Source organism: Empidonax traillii, unplaced genomic scaffold (genome assembly GCF_003031625.1).
Source record: "Empidonax traillii isolate 1590-97213 ecotype Southwest subspecies unplaced genomic scaffold, ASM303162v1 scaffold637:size711352, whole genome shotgun sequence".
Lineage (NCBI taxonomy): Eukaryota > Metazoa > Chordata > Aves > Passeriformes > Tyrannidae > Empidonax > Empidonax traillii.
In genome coordinates this window covers 583,688-599,081 of record NW_020955830.1, presented here as the reverse complement: position 1 = coordinate 599,081, position 15,394 = coordinate 583,688, and the positions used below count along the sequence as shown (strand labels likewise).

Below are 15,394 nucleotides of genomic sequence, written 5' to 3'. Positions count from 1 at the left end.
GTAGAGACAAAAAACATTGTACTGCTGGGAGATGAGGCACCTGCAGCAGGAAGGGCAGTCATTACCTGGCTCGGAGAATTTTAATTAAGGAAAGATGGGATCAAAGGAAGAGCTGTTTGAGCAAGTTGCCTTTTTCTTTTAATGCGAAACACATTGACTATTGAAATAAATTTGGGGTGGAGAAACCAAATGGTAATTTTAATGATGCAGCAAAATGTAATGATGAAATATAGTTCCTCGGGTTCCCTTTCATCATAGAGCATACCTTTAAAAACATGGGCTTCAGGGGGTAGAAATTGTAGCATCTATCTGTTCAGGCTTTTATTTGACATGGTTGGGTAGGCTATTGAATTCCTACTCCCTGCCTTTAGCTTAGCTGTGTACTATATGTTCTCCACAATACCTCAAGCTGAAAATTGATCTCTGGTCAATACTGTGTGATGATTCGAACCACTCCCGTAATCAGCACCGCTCGTTGAATGAAATTCGTCGTGGGAGGCCTGATTATTGTCTCTGCCAGGACTAACCCTACTGAAAGGGCTATCAGACTGTCTGAATTTGGACACTTTGGACAACTGCCATCAGGAATTATCTATGCTCCCAGAAAGGGCTAAATTGAGCAGAGATGAAGTGCTGGTGTTTATTGATTTCCTTTTAAAAAAAAAAAACACACCTTTTTTTCTTTTCTTCCTCCACTCCTCCTGTCTAGGTAGAGCAGAAGCAGCTTTAGCTACATGTTCTGGGGGTTGAGATAGCATTGCTGCGGTGATGATGAATCTTTTCTGACCCTGTGTCAAATTGTCTACAGCACTAGAAGATTTCAGGGATGCTTTTTAGGGAAAGACCATTTGTCAAAATTGTTACGGCGTGTAAAACAGCCTCATGGTCCTCTTGGCTATATGCTGTGAACAAAGTATAACAGAAAAGTGCCATAGATGAGGCTGAGCACTTATCAGCTTGTGTATCAGCCTCAACACTCTACTGGAAGAGGGAAGAGAAACTGAAGCCTTCAAGAGCCTGGTTAGAGAGGGATTTGCCATGCAAATGCAGTTTCTATTAGGTCGTCTGTTGGGATACCCTTGCCTTAGGTTATGAAGCTTTCTGGAGCTGCATAAGGAAAAGGAAAACACATATTACACCAACACAGTGAAGGCCTTCAAGGTGGGTCAGATTTTTTTTCTTGCCTTACGAGTGTGTAAAATGCTGATACCACCTGTATTGGAAGACCCTGCTCTACTCTACAGGAGCACATGTCACTGATCTTTATTAAAACTGTATTTAAAATAGCAATAACAAATGAAGTGCAAGTCTCATCACTGTATTTACTTCACAAAGCATTATAAAGTTAGTGTGGATCAGGGGATGCCAAGCTTTAATCACTGGAACCCAAAAGTTGGTAAAACTACACCACCGTGCACTGTTGCCTAACCTACCCAAAGAGCTTTGTACAGTAACAGTGCATGGTCCAGGCTTGCTGATATAACAGTTTGTCTTCCCAGTGGCAACTCGTCTGCCGCTGACTCGAGGACCTCGACTGAAATCTTAATCTCACTGCAGAGCTCTCATTGACGTGTATGGACTTTGCTTCAGCTCCACTTGATGGAGCACAGTGGAAGCTTTAAAGGCATTCAGGCCAAAGTCTCTTCACCAAGGGTGTTGTGCCTGTTTGTCACCAGATAACCTCTAGTCTTTTAATAGAGTTAAAGTTCCGAGGGCAGGCGCTGCCCTTCTTTAATGCCATGGCACTGTTCCCATTGGCTTCAGAAGGAGGAGGCACTTAGACTGGGACTCTCAAAGGCCCTTAGGACCCTAAGTCCCATTCATTTCCTGATTTCAGTGGGACTTAGAATTCTAAATCCCTTTGTGAATCCAAGCCATAATGCTCTACTGTCTAGGCACAAGTATTAACAAGAGTTCTCTTTTTATCCTCTTAGCATGGTAAGCCTGGAAAGTGGAGCTACGTGTTATCTTCCCTGTGCTCCTGAAATAGGCTGAAAATATGTGTAGCTGTTTAAATATGGAAGTTATCTTCTTACTTGAGTCTCGAATCTGGATTATCGTCTCTTTTCCAGAACTATAAAAACAAACAAGTCTGGATGACCAAGCTCCTTTCCGAGCTGAAACTCTGAAGGATGGGTGTTGGGGTGGAGGATGGATAACCTGAGTGAAAAGGGAGGAGTATATCATTGCTTTAACCCCTTTCTGTCCTTCTCACAGCCAGCTCGTTCTCTTGGGATGTGCATGAAAATCATCTATGTGATAAACCCTTTCTATGCTGCTAATCATGCTTTGGAAGAGCCCTGTGCTGTAGTATCCACAAGCACTTGATCCACAGACCATGTGGAAGCTAGGTACTCACTGGTGGGGCCATAAAAATCAAAAAGAGCCTCTTACTGCCATTCTTTCAATGCCAGATGAGTTTTTTTGCATCTGCTTGCTCATTTCCAAATCTACTGATAATGGGTCTGGTGCTCGACTAATGCAAATTAGCTTAGTGCCACTGAAATCAGGTCAGTGGCTGTGTTGTCTGAGGAGCTCATAAAGGCTCTCTGGTTCTTCTGGTGTTAAAACAATTTTCCCTCTGTAGCCATCTTCATCCGTTAGCACTGTGAGCCTAGGAATGATTTTGAGTAAAAGAAAAAGCTGTACAATGTGTTATGTCAAAAGTAAATAATGTATAGGCTTACAGAGGATCTAACGATTAGTTGTTGGCATATATTCTTGATAGATTAGGAATCCTTATCCCATTAATAGGTCAACTCTTAGCCTCTGTGATAAATAGCTTTGACTGACAGAAAAGGAAAATGATGAGATGTATTCTGTTTGCTATGATGATCCTAAGAAACAAGGGATGTCTAGCTCAGAAAAATCCTCTCACCAAAGTATATAAAGCACTCAATTGATCTACAGTTAGTGCAGGGAACTGCTGCAGAGGTACCACTCAAATCTTACCATTTATAGCAAAGTGTGTTTGCAGCAGGTGAGGCTTTAACTTAACTGATTTTGTGTCAATTTTCAAATCCCTAAAATACAGGGACTTCCACTCTTTCAGAGGGGAGTGGGATAGTAATAGTTGTGAAGTTCATGGGAATAGAGAACATCGAGTGGTCTTGCATTTGGGGGCCAAGGGTAATGCTGCTGGGTTTAATTCTGCTCCTCCCCTAGTAAGCTGAGCCACAATAAGCTTTTCCAGGGAGAACTGCAGTGTTGAGTTTCTTTTTCCTTATGTTGTGGATCACTGGTTTTAATGGCTTGTGCCTCAGTTTTCTCTGCAAACAGGGACCTTTCTGCATTTATGTAATCTTCTCAAAATGAGGGAGTCCTGGGTGTTGCATGAACTTTTGTAACTGGAGAGGTATTGATTAGGGAGGTTATCAGAAGGTTTTGCGTTCCTCGAGGGGCATGTATTCTCCACACTTGGTGTCTGACTACCTCATATATCAGTTAGGTCCTGAAAACTTGAGAGAGGCTCAGAGTACAGCTCTGAAACAATTGGGTTTTTTGCAGGGCATTCAGAGGGATGCTGTTGTTTTCCTTGCTGGATTAACAACTCATAGTAGCAAAAAGTGGCATTCCAGGAGGATGCACGAAGTACCTAAGCACGGTGTGTACCCAAGCGTGGCCTGTAGCAGCGCTGGCCCAGACATCAGAGTGGGGAGGGCTGGCCTTGCAGTGGACTCCAGACTACACTTCAGATGACCTGTGCTTGCCTGCCATTGATTTTTCATCTGACCTTGCATGAGGTGCGTAACCTCGTCCTGCCCTGGTTGGCCATTTACACCGCAGGGACAGCGCCACTGCCTCTTTCATGGTCTTTGTCCTCAGAAGTATTGAATATATATTGTTCAGGGCAGATGGGGCTGTACTGTATGTGTGTTCAGTACTTAGCGAGCTGGAGCTTAGGACTCCACTGGGATTTTTTTGGGTACTATGGTAGTAGTAAAATAATGAATGATAGCTTGCACGCCGCTTTCCTCCCACTTTATCACCATTGCCATCCTGACCCTTTTCCTGCCTGTAAAGTTACCATGTTGGCTTTGAAATGGTCTCCCGTGACTGTTAGTCTGTCCAACAATTGATGGGTGATATGTAGCTTAAGCCACTGATGGGCATTGTGCATTTTTGCTTTGTTTTCTGATGCAGGTACCTTGATTTGGGAACAATCCCAGTCTGTAAATTTTTTATTTGCTGAAGCTATATTAAAAATTTAAGAGTAGCAAAAAACCTGAAAGAACACTGGCCTGGCATGCCCTTGAGAAGTTTAAGGTGTTATTTCACTGTCAAGAACCAGTGTTCAAGCTTCCACTAACTTTGTCACATCCTGGCTTGAAAAAATATACTGGAACAAAATGTTAAAAAATTTTCTTGAAAGTCTGCAATTAGACTTGCTGGGTAATGGTTGTAAAACATATTAGACAGAGTAGCTCTTAAATAATGTTTTTAAAAGCAAATTCAACCGGTTCTCAGAAATGCTTTCTGTAAAATTGCCATTTGCCGTGACCAACAGGGCTTTCAGGGATGTATAACTTTAAAAGTGATTGGAAATTAATTAAACAGAGCTTCATCATCTGATGGAATAGCTAAAATAGACATTTGTTTTATGGTAAGTTGACAATAAAAGGGATGTACGTGTTTTTGGTGGCCGAAGGTGCTGCCTTGTATTGTGGAGGCAGCTGCACTCTGGCAACTTCTTCAACCTTTCCCTTCATGACTTTGGTGGTGGGGCAAGAGCATGGCATGACCAGGTATTACCCTGGGCATCAGGGACCTTTCCCTCAGGACAGGGGGAAGAGTCACGGTCCCTTTCTCAGAGAAAGCCAAAAATTTTAGCTTTATCTTTTTGTGGTTTTTCCTGGGTAGCAGCTTATCTGATAACAAGGGGCTCAGCGCTGTCTATTTAATCCCAGGTCTAAGAGATGAAGCTTTTCTTTTCTGAATTAACATAAAAGAAAAAAAAAAAGAAAATAAGATGCCTTCTGCATGTCAGTGTTTGACTTTCACTGGCAACTTCTGCTTCTCCAACTGTTCGTTGCTAAAACGTGTGCTTGTTGTGGGTGGAAAGCAGGGTAGTAAACACACGATCTTCTCCAAACATCAAGCAAATTTGGTGTCTCCCCCCACTTCCTATTTTGAATCACAACTGATTTTTCTTTAACTTCTTAGAAATAATTTGAAAATCCACATTGTAAGTCTGTAAAGTATAGGTGTCACCATAAGATCCCATGAGCTTACTTTATGTTTCATACTCCAAATGGTGCTTCAGCACACACCTTCTTTAATTTTTCTAAAAATATTCCTGTTCCACCTTCTCCTAGAATTAACATCTTTGTCACTAATGAACAAGACAATGCCAGTAACAAAAAAAAAAATCACATAAACTTTTACAGTGGTTCCAATTCGTGCTTGCTTTCTTCTTCTTTTCACCCTCTCCTGTGGAAATGATTATATATGTGTGAGAAAATGTATGGTTATGCAGGTGAAATTATCCTTTAGCAGTGATTTTAACGTTTTGAATCTTACTCTGATACCCATGTCAGAATTTTGGAGGCTCAGATTTACTGATCCTAATGTCACTTCATTTTTTGGCTGCAGGATGCAATTGTAGCCTTCAAAGGACAGGAGCAGGGAGGGTTTTGTAAGCACAGCAAAATACAACCAGGATCCTGCATGCACGTTCAGTTTGCAGTGTGTGCTGTGACAGGTAAAGGCACTGTGTGTAGATCCACACCTAAAAGCAACATTGTTGGTGCATCTTTGCTGATTCCCATCACCTTGGCTGACTTTATTCCTGGAGCGTGAAGAACCCTGTGTGTACCATGGCTGTACCATCTTCAGCAATGCTGCTGCGTCTTCGTGGCAGTGCATGCCAACAGCTGCATCCAGGAGGCTTTTTTAGCAAGGTGCTGCTTATTTTGTGGTGTCTCCTTTCTTGGGCAAGGACAAGAGATAGGTGGACTTCCTCCAGGTCTGTTGGAAATCCTGTAGGAAGAAAGGTAGAGGAACCTTGGTAGAAGGTTGTTTGGGATCTTCTGCTGTAGCAGATGAGCATCATTGTGCTGATCTCAGTTCTTACTGTAACTTCTTTTTATTTAGATCTGAATATGAAAACTGACTTAGATAGTTGTAAGATGTTATCGTGCAGTTTATTTCTCGTAACCTACTAAAGTGTATCCTTGCCCAAGGCAATACAACATGCTGTGAGATTGTCAGAGTGGAGTTGTACCAAGCACAAAAAAGACGGAAAAGCCCTCCTTCACTTTGTTCTGGCCTTAAATGTAGCAAGATGGCAAGGAAATCCAGTGTAAACCTTTAGGCAGTCTATGCCCTTATTGCAGCCCTTGAAAATAATCCAGTAAACAAGCAAACAAGCATAATTGGGAGTGAATAGTGAAATACTGTGTTTCTCTCTAGTCAGCTGTCGGCAGCCCTCAAAGACAGGTTAAATGTCTGGCAGAAGAAGGATTTGTGTGTAGTAAAAGGGCCACTCTTTATCCTAAAATTGACCTGATTGCCTAATTATTATTTTTTCCCCCAACTAGGTCTTGTAGTAAATACCAGCTAAATATGGAGTGGAAGGGTTGAATCTGTTTTTGCATTGCTTGCTTTGTGTTTCCCCTCTGTGCTTCAAAGATTTGCTGTTTGTGGCTTTGTGGTTTACCTCTCCCTTTTGTCCCCTCAAGCAAAGAAAAAAACCCCAAACCATTTTGTCAGGATTATGAAAGTCTCAGAGTCAAGTTTCAGACTTGGCAGTAGAATATGTAAAACATTTTATGATTTAATGTTGTAGGATGATACCTCTCAAGTCAACCATGCCTCTTTTTAAAGCAAGCATTATGTTTCCTAGTTGTAGGCACATTGCATGTCAGTTGTTCTGTAAATACATGTATGCACATATATATATTTATATGCATATGTGTGTGCATGTGTGTATATATACATATATCCACTAGGAATTTAGGTAAATTACTTACAACAAGGTCCTTAGCTAGCAATGATATCATGTAGATAACTTTCACTGTACTAGTCCTGGCAACTTAACAAGATAAAAAAAATGAGCAGACACCTCTGTGGCAGAGTTTGAGCTTTGTAAAGTGATGTGCCAGCTCCGCCAGTAGCTGCATTTTGCAAACTCACTTGGAGGCACACTGTGTGCCCTTGATAGTGCTCATGATGGTGCAGGAGCGGGCACCCAGGGCCTAGATTTGGGCAGGGGAGAGGGACCTGACCTGGGAAGGAGTTTCATGTTTGCTTTCTGCTTTTCATAGGATGGGTCACCTGTAGCTTCCATCCTTCATGAAAGATACTGGTTTGAAGACATTAGGGTTTTGGGTTGTACATCAGTACTGCACTTCAAGTTCTGTGTGCAGTATTTCCAAATAGCAGAAGGGGTTAAATGCCACACAGTGTCTTGATGTAACATGCAAGGAGAGGACCAAAGGGGATTCTCATATGTACAGAAAGGAGGAATCAGGTCTCCCCTCTCCTGTAACCATTCCCTCTCAGGGAGGTTTACCGGCTTGGGTAGTAGAGGGTAAATCCTTTCTGAAATGCTTCCTAAAAGCTAAGTGCTCAAGAACTTTCAGAAATGCTGGAATCAGAGGGATTTGGGCACCTCAGCGCTGTTCTTTAGTACTTCTGCATTGCCATATAACCTCAGATTCTGAACCCGGTCTGACTGGTGTAAGGAGGGACAATGGATGTTCAGGGAGCAGCTTCACAGTATTTTCTATTCCGTCATCTACTGGCCTCATATTTTATTACCTGCAAAGCATTGAAATGCTTAAGACACAATTACTAATGTAATTTTAACTCCTTTGTGCTGTTGGTTGCAAACATATTGCTGTGCTCCAGAAAGAGTAATGAATTTATTTTCTTTGACTCTTGCAAAATATCTGCCTATCTATCTGTTTACTTGGGTGACTCTGCAGGTGGAGAAGTCAAGGTTGGAGAACTCTACCTGCTGGCTGCAGGTTTGGGGTCAGACTTGCCCTGCATAGGGAGCGTGTGTTGTGCTCTGTTTATTCAAAGCCCAAGCTCCCCTGACTTCAGCTGTGGTTTTATGTGCACTGAACTTTTGCAGTGGAAATCCTCGGTTCTTGCTTCCACTTTCCTTTACCTTTCTGGAAGTTCAACTCCCACTTCAGCTTTCAAATTCACTCCTATTTGATGAAGGGACCCAAACCAGAATAGAGTGCTGTTGGTGACTGGGAAGGCATGAATGCTTTAACACCTTCTGCCTCAAGACAATTCAGGCCTTCACAGGAAGCCCTTGGAAATGTGTGCGTGGAGCAGAAGGGAACAATGCAGAGGACCTTTCAGGGGGAAGGAGAAAAAGCATCTGGCAGCATGAGAAATAGACAGCATCATTCTTACAGGAGCTTCCAGTTTGGAAAAGCCAGAGACATGAATCAATTCCCATTCCCAAAGGCTGGAGCAGAGAAATTGGTAGGTCTCCAGTGAAGTGATCCTGTGGTGGTGTTGGGGTGGTCCTGTGCAGGGCCAGGAGCTGGACTTCGATCATCCTTGTAGATCCCTTCCAACTCAGGAGATTCTGTAATTCTGTGAAGTATTGCTGAGTGCTCAGTGCCTCCCAGCATTTTCCTGCTGTCATCTCACTGGGTGCTGCCAGCAATCCCTGCCTGGCTCTGTGTGTCTCCCAGCCCTGCTGTATTCTGCTGAATATGCTTTTTCCTCAGCACAGCTGAGTTCATTTTCCTGCAGTGGAGTCCCTTGTGAGGCTCCCTGCCTCAGGAATTCGGCTGTCAGCCTACAGGAGATGCTGCCTGCAGGATTCAAAAATAGCATCCAACCTTCTGCAGGGACTCCCTGGCTGGAGTAAGTGGAGCGGCCCTGTGCCATGACTCCATGAGCTCCAGTGGCCAAGCATCACCTCTAGGCACTTTGCTCTTATATTTACCTGTGTAAAAAAATTATCTGGCACTTGGGGTTCTTGATTTCTCCAAAGCCTTAAGCTGTCTCTGGCTGACTTCCAGCCACAGCAGAGGAAGGGAGGCCTGGCCGAGCAGTGCCTGCTGACCCTGCCGTGGTGACTCTCTTAGGGGAGCAAGGCATGTTTCATTCCAGATGCAAACTGGCTCCACACCGCTTGCCGGGGCTGAGTTGCTGCCTCCCAGTAGAGCTCAGAAGTTATGCAGATCCAGTCTCCCCCGCTCCAGCAGCACTGTGTTGTTGCCTCCCCATGCCAGGAATTTCTTCCTCCCTGGGAGATGAAATGGCTAAGAGGTATAAAATGTTCATGTGGACTTTGGAAGCAAGCCTCTGTTTTGGGGTCCCACTGCTTTCTCTCTTTTCTGCCTTACTGGTATTTTTGAAGATATTTTCATTGCGGAGGAATTGAAAAGGGGAAGAGCTCCTAAAGTGCTCAGTCCTCCCTCTTACCGTGTGTTCCCGGTGTTGTCTCATTTCCAGGCTTAGGCATAATGTAGCTATCAAAGCCTCCTCCTTGGCCTCATCATGCAGTGTAGCATATTTTTGCCCTTAAGCAAGGGAAACAGATGATAGGCTGAAGCTACTTGTCCTTGTATTGAAAGTGCCAGAGTGGGGCCAGCAATCCCTGCTGCTGCCTGTATGTACCTGCTACAGGTGCCTCACTTTCCATTATTCTGTGCCGTGTGCCATCTGCTTCTTTTCAAGGAGATACGACGTCCTAGGAAGTTATGGTGCTGTGGAAATGGTCAGTGCACCCTTAGTCCTTCCTCCACAGTCTGGTAATAAGAAGTGAGGAGCAACTTGTGGACTAAAGAGCAAGCAAGTGGGAGCCTCAGCTTCAGAAATACTAACCAAAAGCAAACCCTCTAAAACCCCTCTCTTCTCCAGTCTAGGAGTCTAAAATGTCTTGGTATCTTGGAGGGCTGATGGCACCCCCTGGAAGGTGACCTGTTGCACCCACTACCAAGTGTCCCATCTCTGCCAGCCTCTCCTGTGACACAGAGGTGCAAAAGGACATTATTGTCCTCTCTTAAGGAGTGGTTTATTAGCTTAGTTTGTAGGTGGGTGTTGTGTTTTAAACCTTTAGTAGAATACGACTTGGGCTGGTTTGGAGATCTGTGGTGTCAATTTGTTTCTTGCCTATGCTTGTGCCTCACCTTGCAGGCATCCTGCTGTCATGTCCTTGTGAAGCAAAGCGTTACTTGCCATGTCTTACAGAGGTGAGAGATGGCAATTTTCTCCCCAGTGCTTGGGTTTCTGGGTTTACTTTGACAGCAGGAAGAGTGCTGACTGATAGATACAGATCCCCATCATATACTTTGCTTTCCTGTGAGGGCCTCTGTTTTTGACTTCAGAGGGTCCTGAGCAATCTTGCCAGGTGAGAATGCACAGGTATGGTGCAGGTCTGGAGAGGAAATGGGAGAAAAAGGAGCTTTGCTATATGATGTCTGCAAATAAATTCTGAGAGTTTTATATTCCCTTTTGAGTGTTCAGACAAGTTGCCTGCCTTCAGCTTCTGTTCCCTAGAAAATATGAAGATGAAACCATTGTGTTAGCCAGAAGGAAGGAGCACAAAGTGCACCTAGGAGCATTGTCCCTTGTACCTCACAATGGCCAGTTTGACATTTGGAGTTCCTGGAAAGCTGTCCATGCTGCTACTCCTTGCTGAGGGTTGATATTTGCAGCAATCTTGTGAAATCCTTCTGTGATGACTTTAATGAACACAGTGTGTTACTCAGAAGGTTTCCTTCCTGCTACCAAAAATGCCAAAATTCTTGGTTGCCCTCAAAGATCTGGAAGCCTTGCAGCACTTTCAGACTTTTCCACTGCTAAAGTAGTCTACTAAACAAAAATCCCAAAGACAACTTCAGAGCAGTATGGCTCTGATTGCAGTACAAGACTATCAAATGGTTTTTCTAACCCTTTGATTATTTTTGCTTTTGCCCTTTTTCTTAAAACAGAAACGTGTGCCCTGCCTGCCCTCCATGCCAGTTCCTAATTCAAGTCCCATAGGAAACACCACCAGCATTACAGCTTTCAGAAAAGCAGGAGTTTCCTTTGGCTTGTCAGAGTTCATGTGAATACAGTTGTCTTTCTCTAGGGTCTCAAGTGGTTGATACTGTGATTCAACCTATCTTAACTCACTGGATTGGGTACGCAGTACATAGGTTTATATGCTACATACACAGGAAAGAGAAATATTTGCCCAGATGTCAGAAACTGTGTTTCTCATGTTGCAGTGATACTAAATTCTTTCTCTCTATTTTTTTTTTTTTTGATGTAGCCTCTGTTTTATTCATTCCTGATGATTTGAGATGTACCAGCTCCTTTCTGGGCCATATCCCTTGGTGTATTCCTGTTGGTGTAGTCAGCAACGTACAAGACAATTAAGTTTATTTACTCTCCGAAGTGCTGTGATTAAAAGGGAAACCTGACTTGTAAGCATCTTTGAGGATAAGCATAAGTCCTCTGCTATTTTGGAAAAAAAGAGGAGTTGCAAAAACACTCCAGAAGATCGTATCTGTAAGATGTTTATTTATTTGCCTTTCCCCCCCACACACACACTTTTCTTTGGTATTTGGATGGATGGAATAGTGTTTTATGAGCTGTGTTAACTAAATCTTATAATTGACTCTGAGGTAGGAGCTGCTATGAAACATAGAGATGAACCACACTGGAATTTTACTACCTAGTGTCCAGAGCTGCCGCTGATCTGAAATATTTGCAGTTTGCCAGTGCTTGGGTGGTGGGTGGCTCTTGGCTCACCAGAGTGCAGGGCTCAAATCAGGCTGAATGATGTAGGAATTAGAGAGCCACAGATGTGCTGAGCAGGACCACAAATCACGCATTAGCTTGCACTTGCACAGTGCTCTGAAGATGATAAATGCTGCCTAAATGTTCACTTGAACTTCAGCATGAATTAAATCCAATAGAAATACAGTTTGCATTTTATTTTCAAAACACTGCAACTGGACAAGGAGATTTGTAGTGCTTTTCTGGTTTTGTTCATTTAAATATTTATGAAAAATATGGGAAAAAGATTTCATTAAGGAAGTAATCTTGCATTATTCAACTGCCATGCCTTCATATGCAGTTCTGTGCTGTAACTGCAGCACCAAATCCTGCAGATCCCTTTGCTTTTGTGGCTGCAGTAGAACATGCATGATGGCACTGAGAAGGATAATCAGAGTTAGATGTAGTTCTCCTCTAACCTTAAAAATGTTGCAGCAGGAGTTACTGCTAATTTCCTGCTTTCTGTAGCAGGGCACAGGCTGACCAGCAGTGACTGCACTCATTATGGCTGGACCAGTGAGCTGAAATCCTCTGGTTAGTGTTATGCAGAAATCCAGAGCAGCTGAGCCATCAGTCCTTTCCAGCCTGGAAATGGGAGAATCTGGGCCAGGATTCAGGGGAATGCTGCCCAAAGCTAGGTTTTAAAACATAGCCTTCGAAATCTCGGTTGTGCTAAGACCCCAGTGGCTTCTGTGGGTGTTGAAAGCTGTTTTGGGAGCCTTGGCCACTTCATCCAGGTGACTGAAGACTTTAGGAGGGATTTTGGGAACCTCAACCTATGTTTCTGGGGATTTACCTTCTTGAAGCCCTGACCTGTGTTTGCAGCTGCGAGGATGCTCCCTGCCTGATCGGGTTCTGACATGCAAGGACCTATAAGGTTGTAGCAAATGGTAAAAATAGATAAGGAGGTTTGTTGGGTTTTTTCCCCCCACTTCCAGTAAGCCTTGCTGGGTAAGACAGGCCCTCTCAGTTTAATTTCTTTGTGCTCTTCATCCTCCTACTGTGCTGTGCAGAATCTCAGCCTTTAACATTTTTCACCTTGTTGAATTCACTGTGTCTATTAGTACAGTGGATGAGTCATTCAGCGTATTTAAGCACAAACCTTAGGAGGAGATAGCTCTAAAATTGCCTTTTCGACTGGAAGCTGATAAGTTCATTACATATGCAAAAAAGGATACGTATATCAGGCAAAGCCAATATATGACTTGGTAACGAAGACCAGTCGGAAATGCAAAATATATGTAACGATGAATTTAAACACCTTACTAAATCACAGCTGTGCCATTTTATTAGACATTCTTTCCTAAACTATGAAAGCTTTAGCTATCATATAAATCTGTCTCTTAATAGGTAGCAGTTACAGTTCTTTATAATTTATTTATCTGATACTGCTCAGCAAAAATGAATCTTCCTGGCAACTTCGTTTATATATTACATTTTGTTTATCGCTGCAAGCTCAAATTTTTTGCCATGCTCTCTCTGCTTGTGCAATGTGAATGATAGAAGTAAAATCTAGAGATCTGAAGATTAAGTGTTAACAAAGAAGTCCTTGTGTTGGTAGCACTGAGCAAGGGCTTGAGATGGGCTTCTGCAAGCAGCTTCTCACGTTTCTCATCTGGGACCACCCACTGCTTGGAGTTTGCTTAGCACTGTGGGCAGTGGTTCCTTTTACAGCCATTCAAAATAAACATGGTAAGTGTACATCAGCCATCAGGGATTGCTGGTGTCCCAGTTCAGACCAGTAATTATCACTTTTATTGCCCTGATGTGGTTCTTACTGGAATCACTTGTTCCAGATGTGGGAATAGGTGTGAATGTCCTCGATAAGTGTTCTAGGGGACCTAAGCCAGCAAATACCTAATAAATTACCATCTGAGGATGTTGAACATGACTTGTGATGCTGGTCAGGTATGTGTACATACTGCCTTTCAGGGTGATTCTCACTTCAGCTGTCGTGGTCCCCCCCATCCCCAGCCACCTGGTGTGAAGCAGCAGTTGACATCTGGGAGCTGTGATGGGTTTGTCCATCCTTCTTTCGTTTAGGTCATTAATGACTCGCCACCAATTCCAGTCAATCAAGAAAGTGGTAATCAATCCTAAGTCTACCAAATGGTTTTTACTGAAAAATCTAACATTGGATTAAAATATACTGCTTCTCAGTGTTCTGCTAAGTGGTCAGCACCTTTTTTTCTTTTTTTTTGTTGTTTTGTTTGTCTTTATACTGTTTAAACAATTACAGTCTCCCTTTGTAATTAATTCGATGTTTTTTCAGCCTAAAAAACATGTTCTGGTAAAATGTTTTGGATACTGTATCTCTGTTTATACTTCTGCATTTCAATGAAGAAGCACCAGCAGGAACGGGGTTTCTCCATGGTGTTCAGCAGAAAACAGATTCAGAAGACAGATTTCTCTGTGGCTTTCAGCAGCTGATGCTTTTTGGCCAAGTGACCTCTGTAATGGTTTATGCAAAAAGAAGGGAAATTTAAAGCATTTTTTTGTTCTAATTACTAAAGGTCTGCCTTCTTTATTTCAGGTCAAACCATTAGTAAGATCTCCTTTTTCATGTTAAGGAAAGCCTGAGCAGTGCTCATCATACTAAGAATCAATGATTCCTCTTATATATATTTTAAACCCAAGCCAACTGTGAATAAAAGTGTAGTATCCATTGAGACTTCCATATGCAGAACTTCCTAAAGAAATATCCGAGAAAAGTGCACTTTTTCTTAATGCCTTTATTTTTTTTTTTAATTCAAAAAGGCTTAATAATTTATGTGACTTGTGGAAAGCATATCAGGCAAAAGCAGCATAACCAGCATGCCTAGAAGATAGTCAGGTTCTTACAGGCTCCAGCTGAGTGCATTTTCTAGCAGTAGAAAGGATCTGTAATGAGGGCTTAGAGTGGGTAAAAAAAGTCACCCTGTGGGTTGGTGCTTTTGTTATCAAGGACCACCACACAAAAGCTCTGATTTACCCAAAACCAGTGCCTCTGCCAGTTCCTGCAATATGCTTTTCTCACAGCCATCCCATTCAGTATGTCTCTGTAATTTAAATAAGTAAATTAGCTCCTTAAAAAAAAGCATATGATTACCTGGAATACTTTCCTGCATTTTTAATTTGCTTTTACTTGTGTCAGACTACTGATGACATTGCAAAATGAAATGAATATTTGATTGCAGAGTTTATAGCAAATGCAGGTCTAATTGCTTAAGCCAGTCATATTTATATATCTGATGCTATCAAACTTCTTTTGGAAAAGTACAGCAAGACCCTGGTCTGGCAGGGCACCTTAACCACATCCTTAATTTTCACCCACATTAGTTTTATGAATGCTTCTGAGACTTTCCAGTTGTATTTGAAGTTGAGAAGGGGGATGGCTTGTTTTCCTTCTGCAGCAGAAATGCTAAGGTTTACACCCTGTATTAAGGGTGGTGTGGCTGCACGTGCTGGTGAATCCTGGTATCTCAGAGCATGCGTAGAGGTAAGCACAGGCTTAAACTGTGCAGTTGGTTGCTTTGCTTAGTAAATGTACCCATCAGCTGAAGGAAAGAGAAGTGCTATTTAGGAGCATCCATCTTGCCTGGGATTCAAGAAGACGCCAAGAAAGCAGCAGTTTTGCTATTTGGTCAGGTGTGTCAAATGCGAGTGGCAGCTT

General features: G+C 42.7%; 1 protein-coding gene across 24 annotated transcripts in view; it reads left to right on the top strand.

Annotated features, from left to right (window-relative positions):
* Nucleotides 1-15,394, top strand: part of ADGRL3 (adhesion G protein-coupled receptor L3) — a 525,110-nt gene that overhangs the window by 71,284 nt on the left and 438,432 nt on the right. The window contains exon 1 of one of the 24 annotated variants that reach the window (XM_027899075.1): nt 8,616-8,835. The exons of 22 other annotated variants lie outside the window; for them this stretch is intronic. The gene's annotated coding sequence lies outside the window, so the exon portion shown is untranslated. Of the gene's footprint in view, nt 1-8,615; nt 8,836-12,429; nt 12,441-15,394 lie in introns of those variants that run through there. One more of the 24 variants, XM_027899074.1, reaches the window with a different exon arrangement.